The following is a 17,331-nucleotide window of genomic DNA, read 5'->3' on the forward strand; positions in this document are numbered from 1 at the left end:
AGTGAAGGAGAAGCCAGGTTAGAAACGAGTTGGTTTGGATGGTTGGGAAGTTTATTATGGAAGGATTGGTATCTGGTTCTGGCCAAATCGACAACATAGGGGACATCGTCAAAATTTAAAATTTGTTTTGCAGGCTATTCTGCCCAGGTCATTAATTATAAGTGAAACACACTCTATTTTTATAAACAAATGTTTATATGGTAGTGATAGTGTGGATAAATTGAAAATTGGAAGTTTTAAATATTTATGAATTTTAAAGTGTTTGACTGTAATTAATTTGTGTAATTAATGACCTGGGCAGAATAGCCTGCAAAACAATTTTTAAATTTTGATGTTAGGTGTGAATTTATATTGATAGATTGTCCTTGAGGATGGCCGAAATGGCCGAAACGTTGGACTATTGATGTAATAAATAGTGTTGAGACTATACAAGGATACAATTTTGATTTATTTAATAAAGAACTTTTTGTTCATTCGCTGTCTAATATATATCACCAAAAATGGCAATTACATTAGGCCACAAATCTAACCAAAACTTGGGGGCCTGTTAGTATGTAAAAGTTGTTCAATTGCATAGGCTCATTTTTGAAAGCATCCTCTTGATATCACGAAATGTAGAGTATAGCTTTTAATTACAAAATAACAATTAAAATATAAACAAAAGAAGTAGGTGATTTCTCAATACCTCTCGTTTGGAGGAAAAAATAGGGGGAAAAATTAAAATTAGATAAGGGAATAACATATTATTTCAATTAGGAAAATGAATAAACTGAAACATGGAGAGTCAATTTAAGGATTAATCACCGTGTAATTATCAACAAGTGCTTTCGTTAATTGCAATTGTGCATCCGCCATAAAGGCTAAACGGTTTATCAGTCAGGCTGTAAAAGTTTTCTCTGTTATATCCATAATATTATATTATAATTATTTTAATAGCATATTACTATTATATAAATTAGTTATTAGTAATAATAAATTATTAGCTTGATTACTTACCACTTCTTCCTAGCCAGGTTATTAATTTATGTTTACCATATTTTATTATTGTCATATTATTTATTTTAATTATTAATTATTTGTTTTAATAAGCGAAACGAACGGTCCTTTCACGTTCCATTATTTCTATGGTGTAAGCCTTAGGTTATAACCAGACCAGAGGTTGCCAACTTTCTGTGTATAAGATCTTTTTTTTTATCTGACAAGTATGTTGCGATCGACTTGTCATGGGCGTAGTGATCAAAGGCTGTCAAATGCATACTATGTTTATGCACTGGGTTCTGTGCAAGGTGCATTTCAGCAAATATTAAACAAGAAAATTTATTATTTATCTTTGTAAAACAATAATCAATCTTCATTAAAGTGATAAGTTTTCGATTTTTTTGGTTTATTACTCATGTTCATGGGTATACTACAATGAAAAAAAAAATTTATGACAATTTAAATAATAAATGTTGAATTAAATATTTTTCTATAAAATTCTAAAACTCCTGAACTGCGGTGATTATCTCTGTTGAGAGAAATATAACCATCAGAGATAGCAATACATGTATATGTGTATGAAGTATGCCTTCAACCGCATTGTAAGACACACTTCACTTTGGGTTGGCTGGTTGGGTTTGAGCGGACTGTATAATTGAAAAATGAAACATGATTTAATGTAATAAAATTCTATTGTTTTATGTTACAAGAAGTGTAGGGAGTGACCGAAAGAAAACATTATGATTAGATTGTTAGTAGAATTTTGTATGACTGGGCTATGGAACTTGTAGATCTAACATTGAGGTGGTTGATGCTGATGTGGATGTTAACTATTGCTAGATGAACTTACTCCATGGTTCTTTCTTCCCTCCACATTCTTAGGCCTCTCTCTCCTCTGCTGCCGGGAACCACTCAAGTAAATCTACTCACTCATGTAGATATTAATGATGAGTTAACAAAAGAAAAAGATAGACCCTTCTCTAGTTGAAGACAAGATGGCTATCTCACATTAGTCTGGGTTACTTCTCTTGCCACCGAGAGCGCTGGAGGAGGTGAGATTTGGCTGTTGGCCACATGGGGCGCTACTAATCTTATACATGGCAGCCTTTCCGATTCAACCTTTCGGTTGCCATAGGTTACCCGGAACAATATGAATATCTAATATAGATATGTTCAAATTTACAAGAAGTTTGTTAGAGTTACAATATATTTGTTACGGTTAATAATACTGACTTCTTAATGTAAATCGAATTATTGTTATGTCCCTTATTTTTCTCTCAGTGTAATGACCACAGTTTAGCGATCTGTTGCCCAGAATGCTCACTTATCAAGTAAGTATATGGGTAAGAAAAGCAATTGAATTTAGTACAAAAAAAAAAAAAAAGGTATTACATTTTAAACAAAAGAAAAATTGAAACTCAACGTGGACATCGAGGATATATAATATTGATTAATAATAATACTGTTAATATAAAATAACTGGCTGTGTACTTCAAAGAGTCGAGTCGTAATTGTTGTTGATCGCAGTAGTACAAGAGTCGGGAAGAAAAAAAGGCAGTTATTTCACCCCAATTTTTATTACTTTAATGAGAACTATGTATAATTACTAGTCAAAATTGATGAGTCTGCCAAGTATAGGTAGGGGAAATAAAAAATGGTTACTGTTTCGAAACCTTAAAAATAATTAATTTTTCATTCGGGGCTCTATATCTTTAAAACTACCAATAACAATAGAAAATTTAAGAGAATATCATTTAAATTAGAGTAAATTTATAATTATAAAATATGGGCCCTAATAGAGCTATTTACGTGGAACAGTTCTCCAGATATAGCTTTTTAAAAAGCAACATTTCTTAAAAATGTCCTGAAAGATTAGTAGTTAGTTAATTTATATTCATAAATCTTTATCTGAGAAACTATGTGAGGTACAGATGTCTATTAGCACACAAATTAAAACTAGTTTAACGTACTATAAAGTAGTTTATGGCCTTTAACTTCGTAGGAATAGTATTTTTCAATATATTTGCTAAAATAAATTGATTTATAGTTGTTCGGACAATAAGTTTGATTTATGAAAACTTTATTTCAGAAACTTATAGGACGTACAGATGTCTGTCAGTACTCAAATTAAACCCTGTTAAATTTACTATAAACTAGTTTATAACATATATATACCATAGTTCGGTATATATACACCAACATTAGAATTTTTGTAGCAAATTAAAATAAAAAAATTTTTATTTATTATTTTCGACTTACGTGTTTTAATTTTTTTTTTCCCGAAAATCCTAAAAATAGCATTACTTTGTTTAAATAAATCTTCAAATGTCCTGCGTTTCGGCCAACTTGGTCATCTTCAAGGATACTCTATTAAATAGCATCTGTTATTATACATTCATTTTTAACAAACAACATTAGGGGTATTCATGATCTTTAGTTTAACATATTAAAGCGTGTTAAATGGAAAAACTCATGTTAAATGGAGAAATATTTCCTCCTTTTAGCATGTTAAAACGATATAACATTGTTGAGAATCTGTTAATAGGTCTGTTAAATGGAGAATGACGTCACCCAACAGACTAGCTGAGCTTGTCACCATTTTGTTTCTCGTGTTCTGAATGTTTTTATAACTAATAAAGCAATGGATAGTAATAATAATGTCATGACAGTTGTCAATTAGCTCATCTTGTTTCTTTTCCTCACGAGTTAAATGATCAACAAGGCATTCAGTGGACAAACTTTCACACAAATTCCACTTTTCATTCAATTTAAACATTTTGTAATAAACTACCTTAATCAAAACTTATTCATATATAGTATCAAAACGTTTATCTTTGTAGGAGTAGTTTTTATTATATTTGACAAAATAAATTCACAAACTGTTAATTTCTAGTTGTTCTTATAAAATGTTTGATTTTTGAAAAAAATATATCTCTAGACCCATAAGACGCACATATGATTGCCAACACTCAAAATAAAGGAAATTTAACTTACTATAAAATAGGTTATAACACGTATTTTCGTAGCGGTAGTAGATTTTATATTATTTATATATTTTTGTTGATTTTGTCTTCCTCCTCTAAATTTTTTTGAAACTACGTATCGCATAACAATGTGGAACCATGGCATTGTCCCCATTAAGAACTGACGCAGCTCTAGCGAGAATCGCCAACAAAAGTTAGCTACTGAGAAGAATCTCTTCTCTCTTACTAACGCAATGACTCAGCCCTCGGGAGTTAATTCAATTAAATAGTTACTCTCAAGAACACTTCCTTGGAATTCGTATTTGCACTACTTTGCGATACTTCGAATCTTGAGCGAGCAGATACCATGAAATGAGTTAAGTAAAAGTCAAGTATAGTTCGAATACAATTCTCGTTGCTTTTCATGAATAGAGGCACAAAAAAAAAGTTTTCTAGATCTTTTTTTTTTTTAATATTCATTTATTGCTATTTACTGTACATTATAATACATTTAGTAAATATGATCTAAGTTAAATTGGAGTGTTACTGGTTTGTAGAGAAACTACCCATTGGTAGCACTCTAATGACATTTTACATTAGCTGGTCTCGTTGCCATGTTGTTTACAGGCGCCTCGGAGGATTGTCAGGGAAGAGGATGCAAGATTAGAAACTAGGGGGTTTGAGTGCTTAGGGAGTTTATAATGGAAGGAGTGATATCTGGTTCGGGCTAGATCGGTTACATAGGGAACTTTAAGGTCTTTATGTATGATTTTATTTGTGACAAAGTAAGGAGCATTGAGGATTTTACGTAGGATTTTGGATTGTAAGGATTGGATACCAGAGGAATTCGAAGGTTTAGTGGAGCCCCAAAGCTCAACTCCGTATGTTCAGATTGGTCTTATTACAGTCATGTAGATCAGTCTTTTGTAATGTGTTGGAAGTTTAGACCGTTTATCTAGTAAATGCTGCAATAGACGAAATCGACGTGCAGTTTCCTGTCTTTTCAGTCTTGTGTGAGGATTCCTTGTTAATCGTTTGTCCAGATTTAGGCCTAAGTAACGGATCTGTTCGACAGGAATAAGGGGGGTATTATTAAATATACTGTGGAGCAAGACGAAGGGTAAATGTGATTTGGTGGGATTTATAGGAATTTATTTTAATCCTCCAGTTTTGGCACCATTCTTCAAGGGTGGTGATGTGGGATTGGAGGGTTTGGGATACAATGAAAGGATCATTATTCCCTGACAATAGGCATGTGTCATCTTAAAACTATTAAATTATGATTAACACTATTATCACTACAATATTTTTAACCTTCGTTACTTTAAGGTCAGGCATGTAATTGATTAATTTCAAAATGTATTTCGGTAAATTATTATTTCTATGACTGAAAAGATTATATACATAATATCGCTACTTTAACAAGAGTCCACCATTCTATGGTATAACAATTTAGCAAACTATTAGTAATAAGGTTATAATACTATTTTTATAAATTTTTGAGGTTAAAAACTTTCAAAGATGAATATTATAATATTTGTATGAAGCATACCTTCACCTTAATGCCAGGGACACTTCACTTTTGGTTGGCTGGTTGGGTTTGAGTGGACTGTATAATTAAATAATGAAACATGATTAAATGTAATTCTATTGTTTTATGTTACATGAGGTGTGGGGGGTGACCGGAAGAAAACATTATGATTAGATTGTTAGTAGAATTTTGTATGACTGGGCTATGGAAATTGTAGATCTAACATTGAGGTGGTTGATGATGATGTGGATGTTAACTATTGCTAGATGGACTTACTCCATTGTTCTTTCTTCCCTCCACATTCTTAGGCCTCTCTCCCCTCTGCTGCCGGGAACCACTCAAGTAAATCTACTCACTCATGTAGATATTAATGATGAGTTAACAAAAGAAAAAGATGGACCTTTCTCTGGTTGAAGACAAGATGGCTATATCACATTAGTCTGGGTTACTTCTCTTGCCACCGAGAGCGCTGGAGGAGGTGAGATTTGGCTGTTGGCCACTTGGGGCGCTACTAATCCTATACATGGCAGCCTTTCCGATTCAACCTTTCGGTTGCCGTAGCTTAACCGGACAATACTATAATTTATTTTAATATGAGTCCCCACTCTCTCTCTCTCTCTCGAAGAAGCAACCGCTCTAGTCAGAATCTGGAGCATTAGCTGTAAGTGTTTCATCTTGTATCTAATATTTTTTAATTTCTTTATTTCCCATTATCCATATTTCTTCTCCCTTATTCCTTCCTTTTTCAGGCATTTTATTTCACAAACTCAATTTTTTTTTTCTCATCTAAATTACTTTCTTGCCCATTGCATCTCTCTCTCTCTCTCTCTCTCTCTCTCTCTCTCTCTCTCTCTCTCTCTCTCTCTCTCTCCCTCTCGAAGAAGCAATACCAGGAAGAGTTGAAGGACATAAGACTTAAGGTCTCATGTGACGAATATAAAATTCTTACTCCTGGATCGTTGCGACCTACGGGCCGACCTACTCACTACTCGGGGGACCAGTTCGCTTCCTCCTATTGTGTTGCTGTCTTTCTTCTTGATAATTCTCTCTGTAACTAATTGTGCTTCGTACAAATTATAGTCTTCATTGGCTTGCATCGAACCTACGTACTCTGTATCCTTGAGTAAGGAGAAATAGCTCTGTTAAGTGATTAGCTGATTCTATTTCAAGAATTTTATTCTGCCTTATATAGTTAAAACTACCAACACTATAAAACCTGATAGAAAATCATTTAAAGTAGAGTAAATTTACTCAAATATGAGCCCAAATAGAGCTATTTACCTTCAATAGTTTTCTACTGTTTTGTTACAAGAAAAACTTACGAAAAGTTTCATGAAAAGTAGTTAGTGAATTTATTGTGGGGAATCTATATCTCGGGATCCATTATACGTACAGATATCTGCTACCACTCATGTTAAAGCTAGTTTAATGTGGTATAATGTAATTTATTATGTTTAAATAGTTAATTTATAATGTTTTCATAAATCAAACGTTTTGTTCAAACAAAAAGAAATCATATATCACAATTAATTAATTATGAGAAGTAGTTGACCGCGGATGACTTTGAGAAGAAGATGGTTGGGGGTGCGGTCAAAATGAAACACAAATAAGCTGATGTAACATATTAAATCGTGCCAACGTTTCGGCTTGAGTTTCTAGTCTTCATCAGAGCTAAGAACAGAACAAGATAAGAACCAATGAATACAGAAAATATAAACAGAATGACATGAAGTAAATTATTTTACAGAATGGAATTAATAAAACGAAGTAATGAGAGAAGTGGAAAATAAAATGCATACATAGGTAATTGAATAAGTAGGTAAAATAACATAATTAAGGAAATAAAATAAAAATGAAGTTACATAATGCAAAGAAATATGATTCCATTTGTCATTGATAATTTAAAAATTAAAATATGGAAGGAAAAATAAAATTGAGAGAAAGAAAATATATGTAACCATTATAATTGATAAAGAGGCAAAATATAAGTAAAGTTTAAAAAAAGAAATGAATAGAAAAAAAAATTGAAAACAATAATAATAATTATTTTACTAATTATTCAATTACCTATGTGAACATTTTATTATCCTTTTATGTCATTCTGTTTATATTTTTTTTTCTGTATTCATTGGTTGTTATCTTGTTCTGTTCTTAGGCCTGATGAAGTCTAGATATTCTGGCCGAAACGTTGGCAGGATTAAATAAGTTACATTAACTTATGTGTGTTTTATTTTGACCGCACCCCCAACCATCTTCTCCTCGTACATATATCACAGTAACTACTACCAGCCTGCGAAGATAAGTGTCATAAACTACTTTATAGCACATTAAACTATTTTCAATATGAGTGCTTCTTGACATCTGTACGTCTTATTGTTTCTGAGATTTAGATTTTCTATAATAAATTCAGTAATTACTTATTTTTCAGTATATATTTCATGAAATGTTGTTTATTTAAAATATTATATAAATATTTAAAATATAAACTGTTAAACTTTAAATCTTGGAAACTATTAAACGTGTGCAGTTCTACTAGGGCCCATATTTTAGCAAATTTACGCTTTAAATGATTTTCTATTAGGTTTTTTTGTGTTGTTGGTAGTTTTAAAGATGTAGAGATTCATAGCTTTGAGACAACCGCAATTTTTTATTTCCTCTAATAATAGTTGGCAGACCCATCAATTTTGATTAGTAATTACACTCTCACTAACTACTGATATTTCAGTGCATTTTTTATGATATATTGCTTTTTAAAAAGCTATATCTCGAGAACTATTTAACGTAAATAACTCTATTAGGGCTCATATTTTAGCAAATTTACTCTTCTTTAAATTACATTCTCTTAGGTTTTCTTGTGTTGTTCGTACTTTTTATGATATAGATCGCCGAATGAATAATTAGTTTTTTTTATCGCTTTGAAACAGCCGCCATTCTTTATTCCCCCTATCTATACTTGGCAGACTCATCAATTTTGACTATTAATTATACATTAGGGCTCTAATTTTATCAAATTTACATAACTACTTAATATAACATTAACACAAACTGCTTAATAGTACATTGAACTAGCTTTTATTTGAGGGCTGATAGATAATACTATACTATAGGTCTATAGTATAGTAGTCTATAATACTATACTATAGGTCTATAGTATAGTAGTCTATAATACTATAATACTATCTGTAGGTCAAATGGTTTTTGAGATATAGATTTCTCAAAATAAATTCACTAATGATTTTTCAGTGCATTTTTTATGAAATTTTGCTTTTTAAAAACAAACTCAAGTTTAGCAAATTTACTCTCCTTTAAATTACGTTCTCTTAGGTTTTCTTGTGTTGTTCCTACTTTTTATGATATAGAGCGCCGAATGAATAATTAGTTTTTTTATCGCTTTAAAACAGCCGCCATTCTTTATTCCCCCTATCTATACTTGGCAGACTCATCAATTTTTACTATTAATTATACATTAGGGCTCTAATTTTATCAAATTTACATAACTACTTAATAGAACATTTATACATACTCCTTAATTAGTACATTAAGCTAGCTTTTATTTGAGGGCTGATAGATAATACTAGACATTTGTGGGTCAAATGTTTTTTGAGATATAGATTTCTCAAAATAAATTTACTAATGATTTTTCAGTGTATTTTTTATGAAATTTTTCTTATTAAAAACAAACAACTAGGGCTCAAGTTTAGAAGATTTTACTTTGCTTGAAATGATTTTCTCTTAGGTTTTCTATTGCTGTTGGTAGCTTTAAAGATATAACTCCGAATTAAATTTTTTTTTTTTTAACTTTTTGATACAGCCACCATTTTTTATCCTCCTATCTATACTATTGACTAATTATTATACATATTTATCATTAAATTAATCAAAAATTGGGATGCAATAACTGATTTTTTTCCATCGGGCTCTTGAACCATATACGATAAGCATTGTCTACAATCGTGCAGTGTGTTCTAGAAGTTGTTGTTTGGGGCTTTAGGGCGTAAAACCTTGAGGTCATCAACGCCCATGTTTCGTGCTTTATAATTCTATTTCATTTATATTTATAATTCTATTTCATTCCACATGGCTTGCCAACTAGATGATATCTCATTTTTCATCGGAAGACTTATTTCTTGTGGTGTAAGAATGGCCGCGCCCGGGCCTGGAAGAGCAAGTGCTTGTTTAGCTGCAATGTGATCTACAAGTGAATATTAAGTTTGAATAGAGCAAATTTATCAGAATAAATTGAAATCAGTATAAATTGATTTGTAGTTAATGTATTCGGTAATTAGTTAAATAGTCATTTTTATGAAAATGAATTTCGATGAAAATACTACTATGACTTACACCACTATTGCTTTCTACTACTTTAGATCAACATATTGTTTTGGTACTTATTATATTGCTCCGTGACGCATTGAACCAGCTGGCACGTGGAGCCTTGGGAACATGCGACTCGGTGCAGCCTGTTGCATCATTACTCATTATTGCATCCTTGCAGTAGAGTGCAAGGAGACCCCTCGGCGGTTTACGATCCTGCAGTCAGGCCTTGGAAGTCCCATCATGGCTGCACTAACTGCACTACCGCATTAGAGTTACTTCCTTAATTAATTCAAATAGTTTAAACAATATTTTCTCGAGTTTAAATCCGACATTTAATTACAGTGCAACCAATGGGTAGTTTCTCTACACGCCTGTACCAAATAACTTACATCAAATTTACTAAATGTATAATTATGTACAGTTGTAAATTCTAATAAAGGTAAAAAAAAAATTATTTTATGATTTATAATGGAACTAATTCTTGAAATGTTATTAAATACGAATGAAGTTGCTGAGAAAATCTGAAAAAATAAAATTTAACATGGTTGAGAGTCTTTAAATAGGTCTGCTAAATGGAGAATGACGTCACGCAATGAACCAGCTGAGCAATCAACCATTTTGTTTGTTGTCGTTTTGATAGGTTAGTTACTCCTAATCGTGTTTTTTTGTTTTAGATGTTTTTTAACTCTGATAAAGCAATGGATAAAAAAAAAAAAACACTAGCAAGGGAAACAAGGAATGATTGAGGTAGAGGAAATATAATGTGACGAAGCTGTCTGAGATTTTATTGTTTCATAAAAACTACAAGGTTATAAAAGAAGTTGCTGAAAAATCTGCTAGAAGCTCCTCTGCATGTAACTTATAACATAGACTTCAAATTGAGCTACTCACAATCCTATTCTTATTACATTTAACATGTTTAAACCTTTTACATTTAACAAATAGTAGGGGTATTCATGATCATTAGTTTAACATATTAGTGTGTTAACTGGAAAACTCATGTTAAATGGAGAAATATTTCCTTCTTCATGTTAAAACGGTATAACAAAGTTGGGATTATACAAAGTATTGTATTGAATAATACAAAATAATTATTGAAGAAGTTTGTCGGGGGGGTGCGGTCAGCAAAGAACAACATAAATAAAGAAAACCATATTTATTTATTTTATGTTAACGTTTCGACCTGAGTTTCAGGTCTTCATCAGGGCTATAGAACAAAAGAGATAACAACAACATTTAGAGTAACATACAATTGAAAAGGAATAGTATACAAACAAATTTAAAATTATACAAAATATTGAATTAAATCATAAATGATAAAAAATTTATAACTGATAATTGAATAGTTCAAAATGTTTAATTGATTGATATTCGTGGAATTGTATGGTAGTAAATTGAAAACAGTGACAGATGAAATATAATATCATGTAGGCATAGTATCTGTATACTATTTCTTTTCAATTGTATGTTACTCTAAATGTTGTTGTTATCTCTTTTGTTCTATGGCCCTGATGAAAGCCTGAAACTCAGGAACGTCAGCATAAATAATTATATTTTTGTTTATTTATGTTTTTCTTTGCTGACCACACCCTTCCCCCCCCCCCGGCCATCTTCTACAATCATGGATATAATAATCATTCTAATAGCAATGTTCGTTTTATAATAAATTTTATTGGCTGTGGAATGCTTAATGCCGTTGAGGTTATGGCGGTTGTTACCGTTGGCAACATTGGGTTAGTTGTCTTGCTATCTCCAATTGACAACAGCCGCCCTCTGTTTTTTCGTTACGGACTAAAACTCGATAATAGAGAAAATGTTTGACCAGTTCAGTTTTTAAACGTAGTAACTGCAGTTTTCTATGAGTTGAAGATTTTATTATATCATATTGAAAATTTATGTATTTAAAAGAATAATATTAAGTTATAGTGTTCAATTTGTAGATTCAATTTATTTATTTATTATTCAGTTTTTTAGACACTACTTGCATACCTTATATTATACATATCTTCTTACCTACATGATATTATATTTCATCTTTCACTGTTTTCAATCTACTACCATACCATTCTACGATTATCAATCAATTAAAATATTATCAGTTATCAATTTTTTATCATTTATGATTCAATTCAATATTTTCTATAATTCAAAATTTGTTTGGATACTATGTCTTTTCAATTTTATGTTTCTCAAAATGATGTTGTTATCTCTTTTGTTCTATAGCCCTGACGAAGACCTGAAACTCAGGTCGAAACGTCGGCATAAAATAAATAAATATGGTTTTGTTTATTTATGTTGTTCTTTGCTGACAAACTTCTTCAAACATTAATCTAAGGTCAACTATCTACTCCTCAATAATATTAAGTTATGGTTAAGTGACTATGTGTTTTTTGTAAAACATTGTAGATTGTAAGGAGAAGTCCGGGTCACGGTCATTAAAGGTACCAAAATAGTAGAAAAACTATATATTTTTAACCAACGTTTCGCCCCACTTTGCAGGGAATCGTTAGGGCTGATTCTAATTGAAAAAGGTTGCCCTGGCGAAGCCCTAGTGGGGCAAAATTTGGTTAACATTAAATATTTTTTTCCATTGTCTTGTACCTTTATTGACAAGCACCCGGACAATCTTCCTACAATCTCTTTAAACATATTTTTAATCCAAGTTTTAGAATTTCAAATCGAACATTTTCTTGGGGGTTGAAACCGCTCTCGTCTGTTCTACTCCCCTCTAATGTCCCCTGTGAATACAGTATCAGTGATTTTCCCCACAGATTCGAGGATACATTCACTAAGTATAATTGTATCCTCAAGATCCGTCAAACTCTTCCCCGACGCTTAAGGATTACTCCTGGATCAGTAGGGCTGGAGAAAGATCTGGCAACACCGCTCGGGAAGGTTTTTGTCCGCCCTTCTGAAAGTCACTCACTAGAGGGCAATCTAGGGCTTATGCCAAGGATCAGGGGCGATTTGTAATTGTTTTTTTTTTTCGGTAATATTTTATTAATTTTTTAGATATATTAAAAATTCAGTAAAAAATAACAAAATTAAATGCTACCTTTACCCTGTCAGGTAAACATTGGGAATATTCTCATCTTAGTGTCTAGTAAAGAAATTTGTTGACCTGGTAAAAATATTTTTCCTATCTGGTTCCAACAAAATATATTTGGGAGAAATCTTTGATATGGAGTTTTGTGAAATTTATGTGGGCCAGCTAAAATAGTTTTTGTTTTTTAAATAAATAATTTAATTTCTATCCATTTTCGTCTCAACACATTTTATTTTCCTTACAAGTCCGACGTTTCGGCCAATCCGGCCATCCTCAGGGACAATCTTAATACGATTTTTGAACTAAATGATTTAAAACTCAACTTAATGCAGGCTATTCTGCCCAGGTAAAATGAACAATTTCTAATTAGTTAATATTCACATTAAAACAAAAATTAAAATTCATTTATCACAGTCACTTATTTGTTAAACTTTATCACAACATGCTTGTTGTGTTAATTTTTTTTTTTAAATATCGTATTTAAAAGTTTTAAACGATGCTAAGAACAAATCTGATTTTATTTTACTTCTCATCAATTTTTTTTTTTTTACTTACTTTAATGGAAGCTACTTTTGGTTTCGTACTTTTTTTGAACTTTTAGCTCATTTAATACAGTAAACAATTGTTGTCTTCTAATAACTGTTAAATAGATTTAGAGTAATGGCAGCTTACGTTGCTATAAATAATATCGAAAATTGGAAGATTGCTGACTGACCGTGTGTAGTAATAAAAGAAAGATGGATGTGGGTGGTAAGAACCCTCGGACAAGTAGCTAATATTTTTCGACTTCAGGCCGAAACGTAGATTAAATAAATTAATTACCACTTACCAGTGTTCTTTAATCCTGATTGACTTTTTTTTTGCACATGTCAGATTCTATCATTTAGCCTAGGTTTATATGTATTATAGTGTCTGGCGTTTCCGTTAAGAAAACGTGGACGACTGACGTTAACAAAACGTCGGGCGCTTGTGCTTATGGTATCGGCAGCGTTTTCAAAACCCCTTCTCCAGATGGAAACAAATATAAAGAATGTGCTTCGAACCAAAACGTGTCTCTTGAGCCTAAACCATTATATATTCACTACTATATTCACTGAATGATAGTTGTTGTCTTTTTGTTTTTATAGCCCTGATGAAAACCTGAAAATCAGGTCGAAACGTCGACATAAATAAATATTTTTTTATTTATTTATGTTGTTTCTTTGCTGACCGTACTCCCTGACAATCTTCTCCAATCAGCAATCTACGGCCAACTATCTACACCTCAGACTTATGATTTATCGCAGCTTGATCGACCGAAAAAACAATTCATTCGAAAACAGAGTGTACTCAACAAGTTGCGAGAGGAGGCGGTACCGTTAAAGTCGCAATAACAACATGCTTATGTTTGCAAGTGATAGTGGTGTGACAGTTGGACGTATGGACACCGGTCCGTCAGAAGCGACAGTAGAAAACAATGGACGCACGTTCTGATCTCTTACACTGGGCACTACCGCGTCTAAAAACGACGTTTGCATTTAGCGAATCCTGTCATATTTTTTTCATGCTTATTCCTTGTAATTATGGATTTATTTTTATTGATAAGGCTTCATTAAACGTTATAAAGCTGTTAATGAGGTTAGATAAGTTGACATGGTAGTCGAGAAAGAATTGATAAAAAGACTGACGATTTGACTGAGCCAACTCGACTGACGTGTGACCGGAGCGTGAGTATCGGCCGATATTAATATCGATAAAGTGTGGCGGGACTTGTTTGTTTTAGTAATCGTAATCACTCGTTCCCTCTCCCTCCCCCCTCCCACGCCCTCTCCCTCCCTCACTCTCCCTCCCTACCTCGCCAAACACGAGAAGGCACATAGTTCGTGACAGGGCCGATTAGGAACAGGAAATTGTAACCTTTTTTAGACCGGAACTGGCGCTAATGGCCCGGCTCCCATGATTAACACTTGATTAATCAAGTCCTATTTGACGATACAGGCCCCGGCTTACGTTTCGCTGTTCCATTGGAATGTGAGTTAAGTTCCTATTGGTTTTTTTTTTTTTTAATTAAATTTTATACTCGGTCTCTTGATGTGTTTATTCACGCCAACTGTACCGAAGTAATTTTTCCCCGCATGGCATTTAACTTCTCAGGAATCAGTTATCTACGTCTTCTATTAGACAATATATATATATATATATATATATATATTTTTTTCTGGTGGGTCGTGAGGATCAGTTAATGATACAACTTTGTTTTGGTGATGTTTCGCAACTTTATTATTTGCATCAAACTCCCTAGTTTCTAACCTTCCATCCTCTCCCATTCCTGACAATCCTCCGAGGTGCCTGAAAAGAATATGGCCACGACACGTGCTAATGTAAAATGTCATTAGAGTGCTACTAATGGGTAGTTTTTTTACACGCCTGTAACACTCCATTTTAACTTAGATCAGATTTACTAAATGTATTATAATGTACAGTTGTAAATAGCAATAAATAAATTTTTGACAAAAAAAAAATTTAATACTAAAAAACAAATAGTCGCAGAGTTCCAGAACCAAAATAGTGAACTTGGATGTTCACAAGTTTGGTAAAACTTATAAATATTATAATAAGTAAGAAGATATGTATAATATAAGATATGTAAGTAGTGTCTAAAAAAAATGAAAAACAAATTTGAATTTACAAATTAAACAATAAGACAGAAAATTAAATACAATGGGTGAATGTCTTATATATGAAAACAGTGTGAGTATTAACTTTTTTTTCTAGAAAAAAATTAACGCGTATGTAAAAACAATATTTTTTAAATAGGAAAAAAAGTAGAAGAGGAAATATGGTGAATGGGAAATAAATAATGTAAGAAGTATGAAAACGAGAGACTAAACTTACATTCTAGCGGGGAATGCTGGCTAAAACTGATTGATTTGTAGAAAGCCACATTAGAGTGAGACACGGAAGAACAAAGGATTCACTAATAACGTAACTATGAAGAAGTTGATGGTCAGGATTGCGATCAAAAGAATTTTGATATCTCCTTCATGCATTTCGCGTGTTTGAAATAAAATCTTTAACGGTCGCCTCCCCTCCACTCTACTTAGATTTCTGTCAAAGTCTCGATAGCTCTAACCTTCAACAGGTGGGTGCTCTGGATTTGTTTTTTACTCATTTATTATTATTATTATTATTAATTATATTTTTATTTATTCTTTCTCGACCTTTATTTGATATCAACTTACTTCTTAATTTTAAGTCTTTTAATGATTGGAGAAGTTTGTCGGGGGGTACGGTCAGCAAAGAAAACATAAATAAACAATACCATATTTATTTATTTTATGCCGACGTTTCGACCTGAGTTTCAGGTCTTCATCAGGGCTATAGAACAAAAGAGATAACAACAACATTTTGAGAAACATAAAATTGAAAAGGAATAGTATCCATAGAAATTTGGAATTATAGAAAATATTGAATTGAATCATAAATGATAAAAAATTGACAACTGATAATTTAATAGTAAAAAAATAAATCGATTGATAATCGTGGAATTAGATGGTACTAGATTGAAAACAGTGAAAGATGAAATATAATATCATGTAAGTAAGAAGATATGTATAATATAAGATATGCATTAGTATATTTATTTATTTTATGCCAACGTACTTTCATATCTTATATTATACATATCTTCTTACCTACATGATATTGTTGGTATATCATGATATCTCTTGTTCATTTTTAACCTTATAGTTTGCATAATTTATTTTATAGATATTTTTTTGTTCATTTGTATATCATTTTCTTTTCACTTATTTTTTCATAATTTTAACCCTACTTTAATTTACCTTTTTGTATCTTATTATTCTACTGTGTCAAAATATTTTTAACTGTTTTTGTATCTTTTTAACCCCGATGAAGCTCTACAAAGTGAGACGAAACGTCGGCAAATAGTTGTTAATTATTTATTGTTTTCCACACCCCGACCATCTTCTTCATAATTTAAAATAATTCAGTCAAACATTTATTTAATGTTGTATTTAATTTCTAGATACAGATATATAAAATAATATATGATAGAACTAAATAAGAGATAAATTGTGTTGCCACAAAATTACACAATGTTAAGAAGAGATCAGCCTTGTGACGTGTCCCTTTGTGGCTGCCACACCTCCGTACTCCCTTTGATCGGGATGTCTCCCCCCCTCTTCACGTCGCTATTGGATTCCTTATCTCGTCGGAATGTCTCTGTGAACGTCCTTAAAGCCTCGCGTTCGTCTTCGAGATTAACGCCTTTGAACTGTTCAGTTATGGAATTATTAAATTATTCTCAAAGAGATTCTGAAATTCCTCTGAACATTTTGTCTGTTATTAAATGTCTAATAAAAGCTTTGATGGTGAAATGTTGAGCTATTACGTTAATATTTGTCGAGTCGTTCTAACACCTGTTAAGTACAAAGCAGTGAGTGTTAAACCTAGTTTTCATCAGTGTTTCCAATAAATTTTTTTTTTTTTTTTTT

Source organism: Halyomorpha halys, unplaced genomic scaffold (assembly GCF_000696795.3).
Source record: "Halyomorpha halys isolate HHAL.00 unplaced genomic scaffold, Hhal_1.1 Scaffold3.1, whole genome shotgun sequence".
Lineage (NCBI taxonomy): Eukaryota > Metazoa > Arthropoda > Insecta > Hemiptera > Pentatomidae > Halyomorpha > Halyomorpha halys.